Source organism: Heliangelus exortis, chromosome 26, assembly GCF_036169615.1.
Source record: "Heliangelus exortis chromosome 26, bHelExo1.hap1, whole genome shotgun sequence".
NCBI classification, from domain to species: domain Eukaryota; kingdom Metazoa; phylum Chordata; class Aves; order Apodiformes; family Trochilidae; genus Heliangelus; species Heliangelus exortis.
In genome coordinates, this window is record NC_092447.1 from 462270 (window position 1) to 484364 (window position 22095).

Genomic DNA, 22095 nt, shown 5'->3' on the forward strand with positions numbered 1-22095 from the left:
GAAAACTTGTTGCTGTTCAGCTCATACTCTGTAAGCCCCCATGTTTTACCTCTTTGCCTTTTATAAGATCATGTCCCAAGCTGTCTGAATGCAAAAATGCCCTTCCTTCCCTCACCGATTTATTCTCTCAACTGATAAACAGAGGCCAAAGCTGCCCTGCAGCTGTGGTCTGGTCCCTGTCATACTCTTAAATCCATCCTTTTCCAGCTGGCCTCTTGCCTCTCAGGCACTGCTGCTGCCCAGTGTCCCATAAGACATCCCAGAGAAAAGATCCAACCATCTGCAAGCCCAAAGGGCGTCACAGAGCACCCAGGGCACACGTTCCCCTAGCTCTTTTTGTTCTGAGTATGAACAATAACACCTGAGGCACAGCACCTGTGGTGCCACCAGAACCCTGGTGGACTTTCATTCCATTCCACATACCCAAAAGGGGCTGGATCAGACCCAAGGACACCTGGGTCACTGTCACCCTGGCAGAAAACTGCCTGGATCCACAGCCACACACTGTCAGCATCAGCTCTAGCTTTAATTTCCATTTAGTTACTTTTCCCCTCTTTCTGCCCTACTTCTCCTTTTCATATTTCATTCCTTTTTAAGAGGCTTTTATTTTTCTCCAAACGTGTTGGGTTTTTCTGTTTGTTTTTTTTTTTTTTTTTTTTTTTTAAGGAAAATATGCCATCTGTGTTTATACATTTTTAAATATTGTTTATTCTTGCTTCTGAAGTAACTGCCATATGATGGATTTTTATCTCATTTCCCTGTACTGTGCAATAGTTTCCCTGTTCTGCGCTGGCATTGCTTGAGGTTCTGATTTAGTATGAATTCGTCACACCTCTTGGAAAACTGCAGACAAAATCTACCAAAGGAGGTGTTATTTTGGAGTGGGAGCAAAGCACAACTGGGGATGCAGCCTCCCAAACAGTGTGGCTTTAGATGTGGTAGTTTAAAATAAATAAATAAATAAATAAATATCACTCAAAGGCAAATATAGAGTGTGCCTGGGTTTTTCAATTTAATTTAATAAATTACCTTGGCTCCAGTAATTATTTATTTGAAATAGGAATTCGCTGAGGGGCCTCAAGTCCTTTTAATACTACATTAATAATGTAACCACGGATTACTGATACAATTCTAAAGCAAGTTAAAAAAAATGCATCACTTATTCCATCCAGGTTCTGAAGCTATTCTCACCCAGAATGTGCAATTGGAAACACCCAACAGAAGCATCACCCAGGGTGAAAGGAAAAGGGAATAACCTTGCTGCCCCCAAAACAGGCAGTGGAGCCCTTCCTGCAGAGGTGCAGCATAACTCAATATCCTTCCCCAAGAGACTGATACCTGCTGGGTGCCCCTAGACTGAGGGGGACTCCCATAGGAGCCCCCTGAAATTAAAAAATATTCCCATTTTGGCTGCAAGCAGCACTTGTGCTATTTCCCTCTGGTTCCACCCCTGGGCTCCCAATCCATCTCAACAACCCTTTTCTTTGCGTTTGCACGAGGAACAAATATTTCAGACATGTTTACACAACTTGTTTTGTTTTGTTTTTTACAATCTGGCCTGCCACCGGGTTTCCAAAGTAAATGAAAGACAGCAGCCACATGCCAGAGGGAAAGGAATTGAATGTGTCCATAAATTCACCTCCTGGGACAGAGAGCCCTATAAAGACAGTTAACAACGCATTAACACATTTTGCTGCACAAAACCTGCTTGTGCCATGGTGTGACACTGCCCTCCTTACAGCAAAGCAATGGCAAGACCCCCAGGGAAACCTCCCCCCAATGAAAATCCCCCTCAGCCCATCCTGGAGGATCCCTGTGGGGATCCTGTGGGGTGTTTGAGCCAGGGCTGCCGCTGCGCACACTCAAGGTCAGCTGCCAACAGCCTGGAGCAGAAAACCTGTTTGGTTTTGGTGGTTTTTTTAACTTTTTTTCCCCTCCCACTGCTGTTGATGATAGCCTTTTACTGGAATAACTCACTGATGCTGACAGACAAGCTTTTAGGGTAAGTGAAATCTCTGTGACACTTTAAGTGCCCTAAAATGACAAAACAAGGACGTGCAAAATTATCCCAGGCGTGCGAGATAAAACACAACTTGTCAGGAGCTCATGTGCCACCCCAGCGAGGACGGGTCAGCCTCACCCCTCCTGGGAGCTGCAGGACGGTGTGGGCAGAGGAAGAAGAGCAGAGAAGTTAAGAAGTATGGTCACCCTGCCCCTGATGTTATCTGCTGCAATGTTCTCCTGATGGAAAAGGAAAATCTTTCCTCTGTGTACCCTGAAATAAAGTGGGTGAAGGCACAACCAGAGCAGCTGCCCCACAGCCCTCACCTCCCCTTGTGCCTCTCCCTCTAGATGTGCTGCAAAGGAACAGAATAAAATGGAATAAAAAAATAAAATAGAATAAAATAGAATAAAATAGAATAAAATAATAAAGATGCTCTCCAGACCCAGGCTGACGAGACCATAGGGAGGATGGCACTCTCCAAACTTTGCAGAAGGGAAATGATGCGCAGAGAGATGAAACCACTCACTGCAGGTCACATGGGGAATTTGTGGCAGAGCCAAGAACCGAGCTGAGATCTCCAGGGTCCTCATCGACTTTATCCACCGCAAGACACTCCCCTCCTCTTTCCCTCCACACAGCAAGGTGAGGAATAAAACCCTGTTGCTTCTCTTCAGTGGCACCGTGGTGTCGGTGCAGGATTCTGCTCTGGGGGCTGCGGGAGCCCCCAGGACACTGCCCGTGTCTCTGCAGTGCTCCTGCTCGGCTCCTTACAGGGCACGGGCGTGCACACAGTAATAAGGGTGTGTGACACCCTCCTGGTGCCCTGTCCCAGACCTCCTGGTGCCATCCATGGCACTGCTGCTGTTGCTGCAGCCCGTCTCGTGGTGTCTCCCGAAGCCTGAGCTGCCGAGCGGAGCAGCAGCAGCTACGGGGAGGGAGCGTGGCCATGCAGCCAGCGTGGAATCATTGCTCCGAGGCCCTGGGCTGCCCTTGGATGGCCCCTTTGCCAGGCTGGTCCTGCTCCTGTGGCCAGAGGCAGGAGGTAAAGGCACCTACAATCTTGCCAGGAATCATCCCCTTGTTTCCAAGAGTTCCCCGAAGCAGGGAAAGGTTTTGCATTGCTCACTGAGCTTCCTTTCTCCCCTCATTCTGCACATCACGGAGCAGCCCAACCAGCCAGGTACCCACCAGGCACCTCTTGGCATGTTCTTTCCCATCACCAAAGCCACCTGCACAACATCCTATGGGAATGAATCACCCAGAGACAGTGTCCAAGGAAGGGACCTGCTGAGGAGCCTGTAGCCCCACAGCTGACCCCAACAGCAACACACCCCATGTATAACCCCATTTGCACCCCATGTGCCCAGGAGCTCCCACAGCAAATATCAGAGGCAGCTTTGAATGGTCAGAGGAAGTTTTCAACCATCAATAGCAAGAGCAGATAAAGCAGGGACAGTCAACCCCACTTCAGAACCTTTAAAGCACAACAGGAAAACAGGAGGGGGAATGAAGGGCTCTGCAGACCCAGCCCAGAGCAGGGGATGGAGCCACTGGGGGGGTCAGACCCCCCCCAGGGGTGCCCAGCACCACGACGCAAACACAGGCAACACTGAGCACATGGGCTGAGGCTCCTTTGCCCAGCTGGCTGCAGAAGAGCTGGGACAAGGTGTTTCTGGGAAGCCATCTCTCTGTCTCTAATGGATGCCCTTTCATTTCAGGCAGCAGAAATGCAAACAATAATTTTGGGGACAATTATTTCCTTTTCCTACAGTGGGACAGAGTCACTTGGCCTAGGGTCTTGGTGGTGCCCTCTGCCGTGTGTTCTTATTGCCCTGAGATGCTCTACCTGGAGAGAGCCTTAATATGTAATTATATACCATTAGTGATGAGAATAACATGACAACTGCCTTGGATAATCACACAGAGCACAATTTCTGCCAGTCTCCTAGCTACCACAGGCACATAAGTACTGGTCTCATTTTGTACGAGAGAGTATTTTGGAAGAATTATTTAAAGCCAGTAATAAAAGCTGCAGACACACAGGCCTGGCTTCAGGGGGCCCAGATGAAAATCAAAGGGAAAATTTCACCACGAAGGCCAATCAACTGGTAGGATTCTTTAATTTTTATTTTTTTTTTTAAACATAATTAAAAGCAGAGCTAGCCTAGCAAAAAGGAAGGCATTTGTCAGAAGGCTTGCTCTCTGCCTGAAGAGCGTGTGGATATCTGCGGTTGATTTAAGGACTTCAAGAAGCCACACTGCCATTCCTAGGTAAACCCTTCCCATGGTTTATGACCCTGCTGCTGAGAATTTGTCCCATATTTCTCGTCTGAATTTGCCTGACTTCCCTTTCTATCCACTGGACATAATTCTGCCCTTGCATCCTAAGCACCACAGCAGCTCCCAGCTTGCCCCATGCCTGCCCCTGGGGCCCTCACCCTTCTCCTCCCCACAACACAACCAGGCTTTAACCCACCACCATGGTGAGAACAGCAGTGCTGGACATCTCAAGCCCTCTCTCTGGAGGGCTGTGCCCCTGTTCATCACAGTCTCACCTGCCCCATGTGCACTCTGGGACCTCACCTGCTCTTTCTCCCCTGAGCCTGAAGGACAGTGCTGTCAACCCATCCCTGGAGAGTGAAGAACAGCAAACAGAAACCCTGGAAGGTGCTGGGAGCCCCAAGGACAAGGCTGGCTGCTGCCAAGGTCACAGGCACCATGGTTATTCATCTTCATTCCTCCCCAGCACCACACGGTCTTAGTGAGGTGCCCAGGAGAACCGAGCCGCGTTTAAAGGATGAGGGAGCAGAGGATGGTTCAAGAGGAGATTGCTTTGTAAGACAATGGCTGAGCTGATAATGCCAGCTAAAGTCGGGCCACCAGGGACCTCTTACAATTTTAAGATCCAATCAACTTTAAAATATTACTGTCTCAGGCAGACGGCAAATCTTGGAATAGAAAACAAGTGATCTGGTTTTATTTACAGAGGGGGAAAAAGAAAGCCTGTTGTCCCTGTCCTCACCCAGGGGCTGAAATATTAATGGTGTTTGTGTTAACATCACATTTCCAGAGCTCCATCTACAAAACCTCTGGTCAATGCACTCACTGCCACATCACTGTCAGGGAATGGGAGAGCTGCCGAGGGCAGGGGCAGCAAGGAGACCAGAAATGCCTCGGGGAGAGGCTGTAGCTGGTGATCTGCCTCGCACCCCTCTCTCCTCCTGGGGAAACCTCAGCACAGAGCTCTCTGCCAGGACACTGTGCACTGCCTGCCTCCAAAGCTCTTACACGGCACCTTGTTACTTTGTCTTCCCTGGCAGCCACAGCAGGCCAGTGGTGGTGCTGGCTGCATTATATATTTTATCATAAAAAACAAAAGCAACCTCTACAACAGATTCTTAATAAAAATGTGTCTCCCTGGCCGGTGCAGAGCGTGAGTTAAACACCGCGTAACATCGAGCAATTTGTAGCGCCTGCATATGCTGCTGTGCAAACGTCCCCAAAGTGCCCCATGAAAAAGTCAATAACATCAATAAAATCAACAACAAATAAAAAGCAGCCTGGCTCGGCAGCAAGCTCCATTCATGAGGAAGCTTCTCAGCTGTCTTTAGAGCAGGCTGTCTGCCAGCAGCATCCCCAGCTCTCCCTGAGACACCCATCGCGATGAAAACTCCCAAACGAGGGTGTACAAAGCAGTGTCCCCCACCCCAGCCATGTGCCACCTCTGCCAGGGATGGTGTCCTCCCAGGACACAGAGCATCCCGGCACTTCCTGCAGGCACTGAGTCGGCCCAGGTGCCCCTGGGGACTATTGTGATACCAGCAGCAGGTAAAGGCAGTCCTGGAAATTGACAGCTTCTTTTTGGGGTTCAAAGACCATCCCCAAAACCCCTCCTCAGCCTCTGCGTTGTCCAGTGTTGCCCTCCTCTCCCACCCACCACAACCTGAGTGCTCTTCAGCTACACTGCCCCTGCTCTGATGTGCCTATTCATCCATCCCTAAGGCTCAGCTTCATCCTCCTCTATGAAGAATTAACTTGTTTGGGCTGATTTATGAAGAGTGGCAAGCCTCTGTGCTGCAGCAGGACTCAAATGCCTTCATCACGCAGCTCTGTAGTGATTCCTGCCAGAGCTCATGTTAATGCCACACATTAAAATTCATCTTTTATTTCTACATAACTGCCTCTCTGCAACCTTTCAGAGATGCCCTTCAGAACCTGGTTATTTTATTTAGTTAGTTAGTTATTTGTGGCTAGGGACTGTATTTTTGCTTTCCACTCTTCCTGAAGAGTTTCCAAGCAGTGAGGGACAAACTGAGCACAAGCCTGAGCCAACAGTGGAGCAGCAGCTCCAGGGGAGCTTTGGGTGTCCACCCACCCAAGTGTATGGAGGAAGCAAAGGGCAGGACAGCAGAGCTGCAGCAGGGAGAGGCCTGAGCAGCCGGGTGGGAATGTTTTCTCCTCTCTCAGTTCAGGCAGATTTCACTCCCCAAAGTCCCCAGTAGAAAAAAACCCACTGGAACCCACAGAATTGGGTTCCAGCATTCTGCTGCTGATCATCACCAACCATGTGAAGCCTGTGCCACCGTGCTAATTAGGCAGGACTGCAATCAGTGTCCCTCACTTGCAGATGTAGGGAAAGAATAAAACAGAGTGGGAAAATTGCTCTTCGTTGTTTGTTTTTTTGTTTGTTTTGGGTTTTTTGCCCACCACTGCAGCAACAAAACCTTACCCCTTGCTCCCATTTCTGCCAGGAGCAGGCTGCTGCCCTGGGCCATGGATAACCCAACTCTTGAGAAGGTCTGGGCTCACCTTGCTGCTGGTTTGTTTGCTCAGGGAGGCATGGAAGATGCCTCACCCTCCCACCCTCCCCGTGTCCTTTGAAGCTGAGCCCAGTGTGGGCTTTGCACCCCCCGTTTGTTATGTGCAGCAAAGCCTCTGCGGAGATGAATCACAGAGCATCAGTAGGCAGAAAAGGAGGAAAAGACTGTTGACTGCCCTCCTGACTAACTTTGCTAATTAAACCACCTCTGGAGCCTTCCCTAGCATCCCTACATTATGACAACATGAACAGCATGTCCCAGCAACCTATTAAATTTATACCTTGTAGATAAAATTCAAATGAAACCATTATGGCTCCATAATCCCGGCTGGGGCACCGTGTTGCACTGAGCCCCTGCAAAGCTTGATTCCCAGCCCAGGGATGGGTCCTCCAGCCTCCCCCACCAGTCCTGGAGAAAGCTCTGACCAAAACCACTCCAACGAGTTTTCCCAGTTACTGAGAGTTAGGGTTGCTGCAGGTAGGCAACCAAAGAGGTAAGCTATCCAGAGGGCTGCTCATAGGCAGCTCTGCTGATCCCAGGGAGGGTTCCAAGGGCTCTTCCTCCAGCCCTGCTGCTCCTCCCAGCTTTTAGAGAGCCCCAGACACATGGGGATGGGCTCCCCAGGCTCTTCCTTCTGCCCATCCTGGCTTTTCCCAGTCCTGCAGCTTGCCTGGGCAGCTCTTTGCCATGGCAGAGAAGGGGAAGCCCAAACCAGCCAGAAACTGATCAGCTGCTAATCATACCTCACATCTGCTCCCTGCTATCATTTAGTTTATTATTTCTGTTTTAAAAAATTAAATTCACTGAGGCCTTTTTGCTGCCTGGAACAATGTGAGGGGATGCTGCTGGGCAGCTGCTGGTGCTGTGCCAGAAAGGCTCCCCAGCACCACTGGGCTGGTGGTGATGGAGCGAGTTGATTGCAGAGTAAGCTGGTTGTTATTTTGGGCACAGCAGAAAAACTGTTTGTTCATTTAGGAACACCAGAGCTCAAACACAAATGAGGTGTTTGTGCACTTCGCCAAAAAGTGGGGCTTTCATCTGAAAAAAGCAGCATCTTTGACAGGGATGGGAGAAAAGCTCTTTTCTAGGGGGATAATAATTATTTTTGCTTTGAGAAGACTGTCCGGTTGGATCTTCACAGGCTGGCAGTGCTCCCCACTCACCTCCTCACACTTCTCCTGCACAACAGAAGGGAAGCAGACCCAAATAGCAGCGTTTTGTTGATCAAAACCCTGAGCTAAACGCTGGCCCAGATGAAGGGACCAGTGCAGAACTTTTCATTATCGCCAGATGAAACCAGCACAAACCTCGGCAGCTCCCTGGCCGAGCATGGGCAGAGCAGAGAGATCATCCTGCTCTGGGTGTTGAGAAGAAAATGGTTTCCCTTCCTCTGCCCAAGTCAATCTCTTCCCACCCTCGTGAGCCCGGCTGCTGCCAATTTCTACCGCAGAACTGCAGCCAGGCGGAGGGGAAGGCAGGAGCTGCTAACAAATACTCAAAACATCTCAAACCAGGCACTTTTTTCCTTTCCCACCCCACCTCAGGCTGTGTCTCTTCCAGCTTTCTGCTGTCTGTTCTTTGAGAAGAAAGGATATTTCTCTGTTTGAGCTCCAACCTTTGGAGTCTAATGCCTGGACACGAAGGCAGTTATGCTTAGAGGGCTGATCCCCCTCTGCAGCTGCAGCACTAATATATATATATATATATATAAATATATCAAAGGGGACTCAAAGCCTCTCCCCTTGGTGCTAGGCAGAGCCGCAGCCACTCGGGGTGCACACGGGTGCCAGGCTAGAACCATCTTCTGCTCATCCTTATGTGGTGGGATATTGCTGCCCATATGTTATGAAAAATTACCCGCTGCTTGGAGAGCTCGGCGATACAATAAGCTCCACATCACCAGTAATGAACCCCTGTCTCTCCTGTGAGAGGGAAGCTAATGCAATAACAGCGTTATATTCAGCAAACAAATGCTCGAGACAATTTTTTTTAAGCACCAGACAGTAAACAGGACCTAAAATATCCTCATGAATTACAAGAGTCTAAAATCCTCCACTGAGAAATTAATTTAATAGCAGTAAATACTGGAGCAATTTCCCCCATGTGAAATGCCACCACCACGTTCAGTTAAAAAGCTTCGTTTAAGCGGCACGTGGGCCCTCGCACAGGGATGGAAACATAATTCATCCCATAATGGTATTTGGGCTGCATGGGAGAGGGAAAAGCTTCATCCCTCCTGTGCTGGCACTGGAGTGAGGGTTGTGCCTTCTCCAACTCTGGAAGCAGAGGGAGGGAATGCTGTGGGGCAATGGTGAGGAGAAAAAAAACATTCAAAAATTGGGGGGGAAAAAAGTTAAAAATCAGGGAACTCCTTAGGGCTTTTCCTCTCTGACTACATAAAACAGACACGGCTGCTCAGCCCTGACTTCTGTCCGGCTGAAGGAGGGAGCATGGTGTGTGGGCTGGCACTGATTTTTTTGGGCAGGTTTTTTGGGCCTCGTCTGTACCAGTGGCATCTGCCACCTGCATTCGCTGTCTGTAAGGGGAGAGGACAGAGGAGCTGGCATTTGAAGAGGGTTCTGTTAACCAGGGGAGCCTCCTCCCCATCTCTATCAGGCTGTTATTTCAGGCAAAATTATTCGGGCTGGGGAAAGATCGGAGCGTCATGGCAATCTGCTCCGCGCAGCGGGGGATTCATAGAGGAGAAAGGAGCTGAGCTGCAGCTTGCTGAAAGCACTTCCAGTAATTAGTTACAGGGCTACTCGCTTTCTTTGCTTTTTAATAGTAATGATGGTTATTAATGTGTACAAACGAGAGTTGGAAACAGAGCTGTTTTCCTGGTTGGAAACAGAGCTGTTTCCCAGGGAAAATGGGAGCTCTGAGCTACCTTGGAGATGGGTTTGCCCCAGCTCCCCTCCTGGGTGATGAGGGGGTCACCAAGCTGGGCTGGTGCCCACCAGGACATGGCTGGGGCACAGGGCAGGCTGCACTGCTGGCTGCCACCTCACCAGCCTGTAATTAAACCCTGCTGGCATTTCCCAAAAGGAAAAGCTTCAGATTCCCACGCTCAAACCAGCGATGGACAAAAACTTCTTTTCCATTTCTTTCTAATTAACCTCTCTCTGGTCCTAAGGAAAAAAAAAAACCCTCAAACCTTTTATCCTCGTAAGTCTGACACCTGGTCACAGCACCACACTAGTATGTCAAGTCATTTGTCACCAGGCAAGAAGCTGTTTTTTCTGCTCTCCTCCTTGTAGACCCTGCAGACCCTCCAAGGATATTCCAAGGCATAATTATAGCACTAAACATTTTTGCCCCAGCTGGTAGGAGCAGCCGAGTGAAACTTCTGCCTAACACCACCAGAAGTTGGAACTCCCCAACCACAGTGGAGGTGACACCATCAGCTTGATGTCCCCCCTGGGAAGGGGCCCAGCAAGCCAGCCCTGCACAAGGAATGGAGCTGGGGGACCCACATGTCAAACCCTGTGTGACCAGCACAGAGATCTGTTTGACATCTCTCTCTACACAAGGTCAGGTTGAACTCTGAGGCTACTGATGCAGGTGGAGAGGATGCTGCCAGGCTTCCCCAAGAGGGAGGACACTGTCCCAGCACACCCTTTGTCCCACCCAGCCACCAAAGACACAGCACTTCCCTTCCAAATAACACATCAGAGAGCTGCTTGCCAACTGTATGCATAAAAAGAGGCAATGCACATCTCTACAGCCTCCAAGTTGCCCCCTGATAGTAGTCCCTGCCCCCAGACCCACTGGCCACCCTGGGGCCATGCAGGGGAGGGCGAGCAGCAGTCCCAGCCAGCTCTCCATCCCACAGCAAAGCACATTCCCCACTCATCTCAGCTGTCAGCAGGGAGATGGGTCTGTGTTCTTCACATTATTTACTTTTTATAGACAGAGCTGTGACCCTGGTCTCCCTTTTAAAGCTTATCCATCATGTACTTCTCTCCTCTCCCCCTCGCCATCAAGCCCAGAGCAGGAGGAGGTGTGGAGAGGGAGGCAGGATTTATTCCGCAGCTTCAGTGCCAGGGACAGCAGAACCTCCCATGGAAATTCTGACTTGTTCCCCTGACCCATCCTGGAGCTGCCACATCCCACAGAGCCTGTTGGGCACTCATCAAGCCAGGGTGCCCCAAAACCACACAATCCTGTCTGGAATAGTGGGCACTGTGGCATGGGAATCAAACACAACACACTGCTGCGGTGCACAGCACACTGTGGGGTTTATTAATGTATCCACAGAGAAAACAGGTAAAATAAGAGCCCAGGGGGGTGGATGATTTCCCTGAATGAGGCAGGTGATGCCAGACCCTCTCCTCTTCCTCAGAAATACTCCGGGCTACCCAGGCATATCTCTACTTTGTTGGTTTCCCCTTCTCTGTGGGCAAGCAGCTCAGGAACCAAAGTTAGATATAAAAAACCCTAAATTATTTGAAGAAAAAGTGCTTGGCATGTGCCAGGCAGGCTGCAGGGGGGCAGAGGCAGAGCCAGCCCAAAAGCCACCGCTGAGCATATTAAAGAATGGCATTATCAAGTGGAACAGACAAGACATGTATATAATGCATAAGCAGCGTTTGTGCTTCTCCAAACAGCTCATAGATCACCAGGACACCAGCTCCCAGGAAGAGCAAAAAGAGAGGTGAGGGGCAGGCACAATAGCATCGCCAGGGACATACCTGCTGCTGATAAATAAAACCAACGTCACAGCCAGGGTCTGACCAGGGCTGGGCTGTGCCTGCAGCCCTGGGGACAGCCAAGGGACCTCACAACCAGCCTGGTCCCAGCCAGAGCTGTTTAATAGGCAGGGCCAGCAGCAGCCACAGCCCCGGGGTCCGACAGCTCAGCAGGAACCTGCCAAAGGAGTGACCTTCACCCACCAGAGAAGAGATGTTTTTAAAAACTCGTAAGCCTAAGGAAGGTTCATTTGCTTCCTCATTTAGCATATTAAAACAGTACTATTGCTACAAACAAGAAATCAAAACGAGCCCCCAGTTGCAGCTTGGGTGAATGCTTTAGATTAAAGGTGCAGGGTAATGATTAACACGCAGTATATAAACCATTTATTCTTCATAAACAAGGCAAGACATGCTGCCTCTCACAAGGAGTGTCAGAGGGTCCATAACAAAGCTGCAGAAGGACAAAGGAACAATAGAAAGCCGTGAAAAGCCTTGGGAGCACACAGACAGGTGCCCAGGTCCCCTCCTGCCTGTGCCTCTGCGTTTGGGAAAATGTGGCAACAGCTCAGAGCAAAAACCCAACCCCAAGCCTTTCTCAGTACTTCGTGACAGAGAAGGGAAGAATAGAGACAGAAAAGGTGTCGCTGAGGCAACCCACAGGGAGATGACACAGCTGCTACTTGTGGGTTTGCACGGCCATTTGCAGGCTCTTGGGGTACCTGAGCACCTCTGATGGGGGGGACAGGGTAGGCCAAGTCACCTCAGAGGGTTATCCCTGTCCCGTGATGTCCCCAGCCCATGCTCACACCCCTCGCCCCTCTCCCTGCAAGGGCACATGGGGAAGCAGAGCCTTGGATGGAGAAATCCCTCACTTTAATTACCCCCTCGCACCGCATTCATCTCCGGGAAAGGTCCCTGGCTCCTCTGTCACTGACTGGCAGGGTGAGCACAGACAGGCAGGGATGATCTATGTCTGTGTTTATTATTTCAATAGCAGCGCCGCAGAAAACCGAGCCTGCCCCTTCCTCTGAGCTTTTCCTACAGCTCCTGGGCTTCCAAGCTCTGCTCATCCCCTTGGACGGGGACACCAGCCTGCTGTCCATGTGGCCAGCACGTTCCCAGCCCCTGCTTATAATCACTGGGGGTTGTTTGTGTGCAAACAAAAAAAGTTTCCCTAGCACCAAAACACAGCTCTGCAAACAAACACCTGCCCCGGCAATATTTACAAACAACGCTCCCGCAAACTACAACACCGCAGTAAGACACAGGCAGTAAAACCGGCCCTGGCTTTTTTTTTTTCCGCCTCAGGGCTCAGCACAAACACGAACCTGACCCGGGAGGCTGGGCAGGGGCTCTGTAAACACCTCGGGGAAAAGCCACCCCCCTACCTCGGGGGTTCTCAGCAGTCACCTCGCCTTCCCCAGGCACCAAGGACGTTACAGAGACACGGAAACTGGAATAACATCGACACAAGCAACTGCACCTCCAGCCACAGCAAGAGCTCCCGGACACGGCAAACCCCAGCTCAGCTCCACCTCCATCCCCTCCTCTGCCTCCTTCTCCGCCGCTTGAGCTGCTGGGGCTGGTCTCTGGGCACATCTGGGCTCCAGCCATACAGCCAATAACCACAAAAACAACATTTCTGCTGCACAAATAGAGAAATAAAAAAAAAAAAAAAACTCACCCAGGGTCCCGGTGCAGTCTCTGAGAGAGCCCCACGTTGCAGCCAGCTCTGGAGAGCTGGGGGCCCCTCACCCTACACCATAAGTAACCTCACCTGGGGGGTGGGTGGGTCAGTATCCTCCCCTCCTCAGCTGTGCCTCTTCACAGCTGCCAGCTGGGGACCCTGCCCTGTCTCCAGTGGGGAGGGGCACCCCATCTCCCCCCACGTCCCCTCTACACCTTCCCGGGGTCCCAGCTCTGGTGTGACCCCCCTCCCACTGCTCTTAGTGCCCTGGTTTGTCTGTTTGGTTGGTGGGTTTTTTTGTTTTTGTTTTTTGTGGTTTTTTTTTTTTTTTTTTGGTTTTTTTTTTTGTGTGTGTTTTTTTTTTTTTTTTGGTGGTTTTTTTTTTGTTTGTTTTTTCTTTTTATTGCACCTTGTATTTTAAGCAAACCTGAAACTCCCCTGCTTAGCTGCCTTCTAGTGGAGAACCTTGTTCCCTCAGATAATTGCACCCTCGATTCTTTATCCTCCCTTTTGTCCTCTTTCCCCCCTGGCAAAGCTGCAATCTCACACAGGAACATCAGCAGACAAAATAACTCTCCAGAAGGAATCTAATTTACTTTTTAATCTGGTTTGGAAATTTGCCTGCCAAATTTCCACCGACAAGCAGAGCCATTTATTACTACTTATCACCCGCCTGGATCCTCACTCCTGATTTGGGCAAGGTGGCAGGGAGATGGGGAGAGAAATCTTTTGATATATTATTTATCTGACACCATCAGACCCCTGATAAGATCAGGAAAGTAGAGGACAAAGCAGCGACCTGATCCAGTAACTAATATTATGAAATCCCAATTTTATTTATGTGGCTTTATTTCTCTTATTGTATTTAGAAGGTTCTTTTATTTATTTGTATCCAGACACCACCACCACCACCCCCCAACGTGTGCATATATAACATCCCTGGCAGGGAAAGTGCTCATTGCAGGTGTCCCCTCATGGCTGAAGAGGGTTTGATTGTGTTTGTGACTCCAGGTCCTCTTCCCAGTGACAGGCAGGGGAAGGGCTGCTTGCTGAGGCTATTTCAGGGTTTTCTTAACAATGGGAAAAATCAGTGCCCACCACAACAGCCCCGAGCAGCTCCCTCCCTTCCCACTTTCCCAAACACGGGGTTCCCTGGCTCAGACGCTGAAGTTTCTGTGTAGAAGTTTCCACCTCTCTCTGTTCCTCCTCGGAATGATGCCTCCTGTGGGAAGAGTAAATAGGAAGAGATGACAACGTGTGCATTAGCGCTCATTAGGATGTCATCATTATACCCTGCGAAGTGGATCCCTGAAGGACACTTAGGGATGGAGCAGCTGCTCCAGATTTGTTCCAGCTCACATCTCCAGGAAAATGACATTGAGATAAACACAGTGCCTCCAGAGCCAAGGGGGGAAGCCAGGGGGTCGCAGTCTGGCCCTGGACCCCTGCATGTCCCTGTTGCTGCCCCATGAGCATCAGTGACACCCTGTAAAGTTGGGAAGGTGCTGTGGGGCCCCTGAAGCCACCCACGTCCCCACTCCAATCTTGGCAGAGAATTCTTTGCAGCATGTGGAAGTTTGTATGGATCCTGTTGAGAAAGATCCCCAACCATCTAGATGATGGGAAGAAGGACTGGGGGGCTTGCTCTGCTCTGCCAACATTTCATTCATCCCAAAGACAAGCTGGCATCTCTGAAGAGCTTGGTTTGTCTGGATCAGAGACTGTTCCCTTTCATCCCAGGCTGTGGGCAGCACCCCCCATTGCTAAATGAGCTGAGGTCACAGGGAGAACATTTGGTATGTACATAAGTACATGGCTGATGCATTACATATGACACATATTAGTCTATTGATTTTTATTTGCAGTTATTATATAAACACCTAGAGTAACCCCTTACCCAGCTCCTCTGGGTGTTTCAGAGCACAGGAATTCACCCTCATTTCCCGTCCCTTGAGGTGTGGAGGGATTGAAATGCCTCATGCCTGTGGTCCCAAGAGCTCCAGCATAACATGACCAGCAAAAGGAGACTCCACCAAAAATCCTCCTGGCACCAAAAACATTGATTTTTAATTTTTTTTTTATGCACATGTTTGAGTCAGCACCTGCCACCTCCCATCTACAATGCTGAGTTGCCACCTCCTCAAATAGCTGTAATTTCTTTTTACTTCAATTATTTCTGCACCATACTGTTTGCACCAGCTGAAGCCGATGGTGCTGTTCAGCATATTATGTACTCTGTGTCAATGCACCATGAAATATTAAGACCACAATAGGTCTGAAGTCACAGAATCATAATCCTTTAATAGCTTGCTTCATTTTTGCTGCTGGAAGATGGCAGAATATTTCTATTTTTAAACAAATGGCTTTCATTCTAATGAAGCCAGGGCTCATCTAGATAAACTGCAGCTGCAGACCTTGTTCTCCAATGCAGTTCTGAAACTCAGAGTTCAGTTAGGGCTATCCACACTTGCACGTTTTTTTTTCCTTAATAAAGAGGAGACCTTTTTTTAAATTTTTTTTTTCCCCGAATGCATTCTTGCAAATTTGCATATCCCTCCTTCTCTCCTTCCATAGCTAAGCTCCTGAAATATAATAAATATTTCACTTTCAAACCTAGATTCATTAAAGGATGCCCAGGAGGGAGAAATCATAAGGTATCACTTTACAGCCCAAATAAAACACAGAAAGATACAGCCTATAATGTATATTTCAGGCGCTGGGTCGAGATAATTCATACATCCCTCCTGGTTAAGTAACAGAGATGGTGCAGTGTCAGCACATCAGCCAAAAAAGGACTCCTGGTAATATTTCATGCCTTTTGGCCATGGATCCCCGTTGGCCTCTGCCGTAGCACGTGGGTGAGAAGGACACAGACCCCAGGATCAAGCAGCTCTCCAGCCAGAGGGGCAGCAAACTCACCAACACTGAGCCCTCCTCCCTCACCAGAGCCCTTTCCCTGCTCATGAACTGACCTTGGGTGAGCCCCTCAGCATTCCACAGCACTCAGGGTGTCAGGACAAGACAGACAGAGCCCATCCAGGCTGGGTTTGCTACTGTTTGCACACCAGAGCAGGAGACACTGCAGATCCAGAGGGTCACCTCCTGGCATTGCCGTGGGGCTGGCCAGCACCCCTTCTCCATGAGCCATGGCCTCTCCTGCTCCCCATGGCTGGGGTTGTACCTTTGCCTGGGGTGGGAAGGGGCTGCCCTGACAGGAGTAAGGTTTGTCCTCACTGCAGCCTAATCCAGCAGTCTGCTAGGGATGTGTCACCTAATTAAGGCTGAAAGCAGCTTCATCTTTGCTTAGTTCAGTACCTGGTGGCAGATTGCCAGGATGGGATGAAATTACCAGCAGGCAGGCAGGGCTGTGTGGGCAGGGAGAGAGAGCACACGTGGCACCCACCCTGTTGCCAGTTTAAGCTTATCTGATAAAGATTAAGATAAACCAGACACACAAAAAACAAAAAAAACAAAACAACCAACCCAAAACAAAACTCCCAAACAAACAAAAAACCCAACAAAAAAATAACAAAAAACCCCAAACCCACAACAAAAAAAGAGCAAAGTCAATTGATCCTTGAGGTCCCTCCCTTCCAACATGACATTCTATGATGCTAAGGGGATGTGATGCATGCTCACCAGCTTCTGCTTTGACCTGTGGGACCTCAGGACCCTTGGGGAAGGCACTCTCACCCCCTGGATGGACCTGCCTCGTGCCTCCTCAGCTCTTCCTAAGCTACTCCAGGAGGCTCCAGGACAACCCACCCCAGGAACACCAGGAGAGCGAGGGGCTGCTGGGATCAGGCATCCCCTGATGCCCATGCCCACAGCACTCATCTGCTCTGTCCTGCAGGGGACCAGGGGTGATGCTGCCTGCTCTGAGCCCCAGGGCTGCCACATGCCCACCCCTTCATCTGCGTTGGGACAGCTGCAGCCACCAGGCTGGAGAGATGCCTCTCCTCCCACCCAGCCCCGTGCAAGCAGAGCCCACGAGCTGAGCTGGCTAATGAGACTATTACATTCACAATGTGCTCTGCCACCCCACGTCTTCCAAACGCTCTCCAAATGGATCTGTTTGGACCCGTTTGAAATATAAATATTGCTAGGCTCTGCGTTAAATGTGTATGCAATGCGTTGTACGAAACCTTTAACAAATTCTGTGCAGAAGAATATGTTTTCCCATATGGGCTGCCTAAAGAAAGGCAGATGTGAGGCAATCCAAATCCCTCATATGCTTCTCCTCCTTCTCCCTTTCCTTTTGGCAAACGAGCTCAGGCAAAGACAAATATTGTATCAAAGGAGTTACGGAAATAAACACGAATATAGCTCACAGGCATTGGTAAATTTCTGGAATATTTTCTCCACACAATTAATAGGTAAAGCTGTGGGGGGAGAACACTTACCCAACCTGCACCCAAGGGAGCTGATGGCATTGAGCAGAGAACCATGGAGCAGGAGCCACATCCAGCAGCATTACCTGGGATGCTGTCAGCCCAGAGAGACCACGAACCCCAGGCTAGGGACAGAAACATGCTCTGCCCGGGGGGTCCCCCCAGCACCCCATCCTCTGGGGGACAAGCACACTGGGCCCCTGAGACTGAGCGGCACCGAGAGCACCAACAGCAGGAGGAGAAACAGCAGTACCCGAGCAGTGTTCCTCTCCAAAAACTCCCTTCTTATGAGAAGAAAAAGAAATAAATATCTGGCTCTGCTGCCAGGTTCCTCAGCTCATTAAATAACCCAAAAACATTAAACCAGATGTTGTGTTTTATTGCTTGACTCAGATCATTATGACTTTATTTCTGACGGGCCCAGAATAAATGAAATGCAGTTATAGAGGTTGTTTAACTATTAAAACAACTATTAATTAAAGTTTGCCAAGTCTTGGGGGTTCTGAGGACAAATGGCAGCTAGGTAAATGTCAGTTATTATTTAATATGTCATTGTTATTGAGCCACACAGCATGCAAGCTGCATTCTCAGGAGGAGATGGGTCCTGCTAGGAGTATTTTGCCCATTGTTTGCAAGGTAGGAGGTGATTTAGTGCCAGAGGATGAGGAACAAGAGGTCACAGCAGAGCCACTGGAGGGTGCAGGGTCCTCATCCCCATCCTCTCCCCGTGCAAGGAGGAGGTCACACTTTCCACACCCACCTTGGCAGCACCATGGCCTCTGCCCTGTCCCAACGCAACAGCCCATCTTCGTGGCACAGAGGGTGGCAGGGAGACTTGCCCAGGTCAGGGTCATTTTCAGAGCTGTAATTGCAACGTTCATACACACAGAGTAAGAATTTCAGCTGGTTCCCACCTAGCCCTGCCCTCAGCTGTCACCAGCCCCACGCCAAAGTCCCCCTGGTCCTTTCCCATCCTCCCCCAGGATGAACCAGTCCGCCTAGAAAGACAGGGGACAAATTTTCAGATGTGGCTGGATTTATAAAAAATGAAACAAAATTATTATACTCACTGTGATTTACCTTCCCTGTCTTTTACAGCTGGAACAAATTGCAATGCTGAGCATTGCTGAGGAGTTGTTAGCTACCGGGGGAGCTGCAGAGCTGGGAATCCCACTGGCATGTAATGCACCCCCAGCATGCTGTGCTGTCCTGAACTGGAGGCACTGAGTTTAGGAAGGAGGGAGGGTGGGGGTTTTCTTGAACATACACTTATTTACCCTTCCCAAGTTGATGGGGTGGCCTCAGCACACCCACAAACAGCTCCAGCAATCGCAGTCCCTGTTCATCACTTTGCAGCCCAGTGTCACCTGCAAGCCAGGCACTTGTTCCCCAGCCTTTGGGTGCTGTCCTTAAAATTTCCCTGCATCCTCTAAACTTGCCTATTTCCAAGCAGCTGTGTGTCATCCACAAATTTTTGTTCTTTCACAGCTTGTTGCTTTTCCAGGCCATTAATGAGCGTGTGGCAGGGTGCTGGAACTGGTACAAGTCCCAGAGGCGCATCACCCACTGTCATCTCCAGCCACACTTCATCTGTTGTTCTTTTTGATGCCACGGCAGCCCAGCAGCTGTCCTGATAAGGGGGAGGGAGGCCAGGACAGCCCTGCAGAGAGGTGGGAGGAGAGGGGACACCACAGCCTGACAAAGAGCCCCAGAAAGTCAGAGCACTGTGCACAGAGCTGCCCAGGTTTTAATTTTTTGTCTGTATGCTGCAGAGCAGGGTAAGAGCTCTTTGATAAAGTGACAATTCCCATGCTTTTCTGCAGTGTGATTTTGGCACGGCCTGGAGGGCAGCAGGAGCTGGGCTGCTTGGGTGGGAGGCAGTGAAGAAGGAGCCACCAACTCTCTTTCTCTCCCTCCTCGAGAAGAAGCACTCTCAAGGTTTCTCTCATAACTATAACTCCTTTCTTAGACACTCCCTATAAACACAACTTTGCCAGATGGGTCTTTAGCCCAAGGGAGAATTTTTTCTGTGAAAACAGAATGAGAAATAAAAAAAAAATTCCTTTCACCTCTATTTTTGACTTTGGCAAAAACAGCAGCGAGCAATATGGTGCAATGACTTGGTTTGTTGTGGGTTTTTTTGGTTTTTTCTTTTCTCTCAAACCTTATTTTCTGGCAGGAGTAATATCTTGTGTCTCTTACTCTCTCTGAGATTATCGACCTGCTCTGTGCTCAGTGCCCGGCGGGGTGACACGACAGCTCAGGAGGAACTGCTGGAAGGTTCAAAAGCCTTTCTCCAAGGCGTCAGCACCACATGGGAAAGCCTGCAGCAGGAGTTCTGCCCCGCAGAGCCTCAGGGTAGGGGCAGGGATGGGAATTCTCAGGGTCCGCTTTGGTCTAGAATTAAAAAAAACACAAAGGTGTTTCTCCACAGTAAATGGAGGGAAAGGGGGAAGCACAGGTTACCAGGTGGGTCTTCTGGCAGGAAGGAAAGAGCTGGAGGGGTGGTTGAAATAAAAAGTGATTTACTGTCACTACTCACGATCCCAACACACACCCACCACACTGGGGTCTGGAGCAGAATCCATTGCAAGGAAAACTCCACAAATCTCAGTGCCAAGAGACAGCCCCCAACAAAAGAAAAGCAACTATCTGGTTGAGATCTGCAACTGAAACAATCCAGAGGACCATTAGCATTCATCCCACACCATCCAGCTGGAGTAATGGCAGCTCTGGGAATACAATTAAAAACAGAGAGATGTTGGTGCTGCTGGGCACTGGGGAGCACAGGGCAGGGGATGATGGGCAGGGCTCCAGCCAGAGCCTCTCCCAGCCCCTCCCTGAGGAACATCTCTGGGTGATGCCCCCCACAGCCAGTGGTGAGTGCAGCTGGGACCTGGCTGCTGTGAAGCAGACTATGCCATGCCAGGGTGGTCTTGGGGGCAAGGAGAACTTTAAAGAAGAGTTTTCCTTGGCTTTCACCTCTTGGGGAAGCTCCACAGGCTGTTTCCAGCCTCCTGCTCCATGCAGGAATCCCAGCAGCCCCACTCCAGCCATGGGATGCTGCTCCCACAGAGTGTGCTGGGGCAACAGGAATCCCCTGAGAGCAGCAAGCAGGCAGGATCGATACTGTTTTTAATCAGGCTGCAAATATGAGACTGTAGTTCATTAATTCCAGGAGACAGGCTGGATATCCCCCTCCCATCCCTGTCGATGGAGTCAAAGGGTCTCTCCATGGCTCCTAATGCAGCCATCGGATTCCGGTAGACCCAACCACCCCTGTAGGGCAGGATCACTGCCTCCTCCAGGGACTCCTCAGAGATGCTGGTAACCAAACAGCTGAAGCCACCACATAAAGACCCCCTGAACACCCAAGGGCTCCTGTACCACAGTGCCAGCCCCTCTGTTCACCGGGGAACAGAGCCAGGAAGAACCTGCTGGGGGAGGAGCTGCTGTGGTGACTGGAACTACACAGTGGCTGTGGAATCCAAAACACCAGTTTTACCAAGAGTCTCTGAGCACTATTGTTCGTGGCTGCTTATGAAACCCCTCATTAGCTCAAGGAGCTAATTGTTGTTGTTGGAGAGGAGCAGTGAAGCTGCAGCCCTGGCGCTCTGCCACCCAGGAGCCCAGGCTCACTCACAGCAAGGCACGGTGGCCTCTTGTCTGCACACAGAAAAACATTCTGCAACTAATCCATGTGTTTCCCCCTCAACTACCTACTCTTTTCCTTCTTTTCTTGCCCTGTTTCAATACACAGGAACATTTACAGCTGATACTGGATGCAAACTGGTAGCTGTGGACAGTGGCAAAGTTACATCTAAAGCACTAATATTGGAGAAAAGGTGCATAATATTAGAGCCCCCTGACCATATCCGAGAGCTGCCCCACCTTCTCCATCAGCCTGAAGAAGGTGGCATCACCCTGGGGTCAGACCTGGCAGCCAGCACAGGCCCCAGTTAATAAATCATCCCTCCCGCCAGGCTGCTGGAAGAAATGAAGCTTCGGTCAGGAGGAAATTATTTTGCAGGTATTGTTTTGCTAACAATAGCAATTCCTGCTTCTGAGAACGCTATTTTGCTTAATACCTTCTTTCTGCAGAGCGACGTGATGGAGTAATAGCCCTGGGATCAGCACGAAGGGGTCTGCCTGGTGACAGGAGAAACAGACAGCTGTATCCATCACCAAAGAAAGGGGGAATCAGTACAAAGAAAAGAAGTGCTCCATATAAGAATCCCCTGCCGACGTGAGGTTTTAATCTTCAGGATTAAATGGTGTTTGAATTCCACAATAAATGCCTTTGCTGGGGAAAAGGTGCCTATTTTCTGCTCTGGAAAGAGAAAAGGCAGCTGGGCCTAAGCAATGCGTATTCAGAATACAACAGCAGCCATTCTCAGAACTTACCTGAGAATTTAAACCCAAAACCTGCCTGTGGTCTGGTGTGGCTGCCTGGAGCACCCTCAGTGGTCTGTGCCCTTTATGATGATTTCCTAAAACTGTC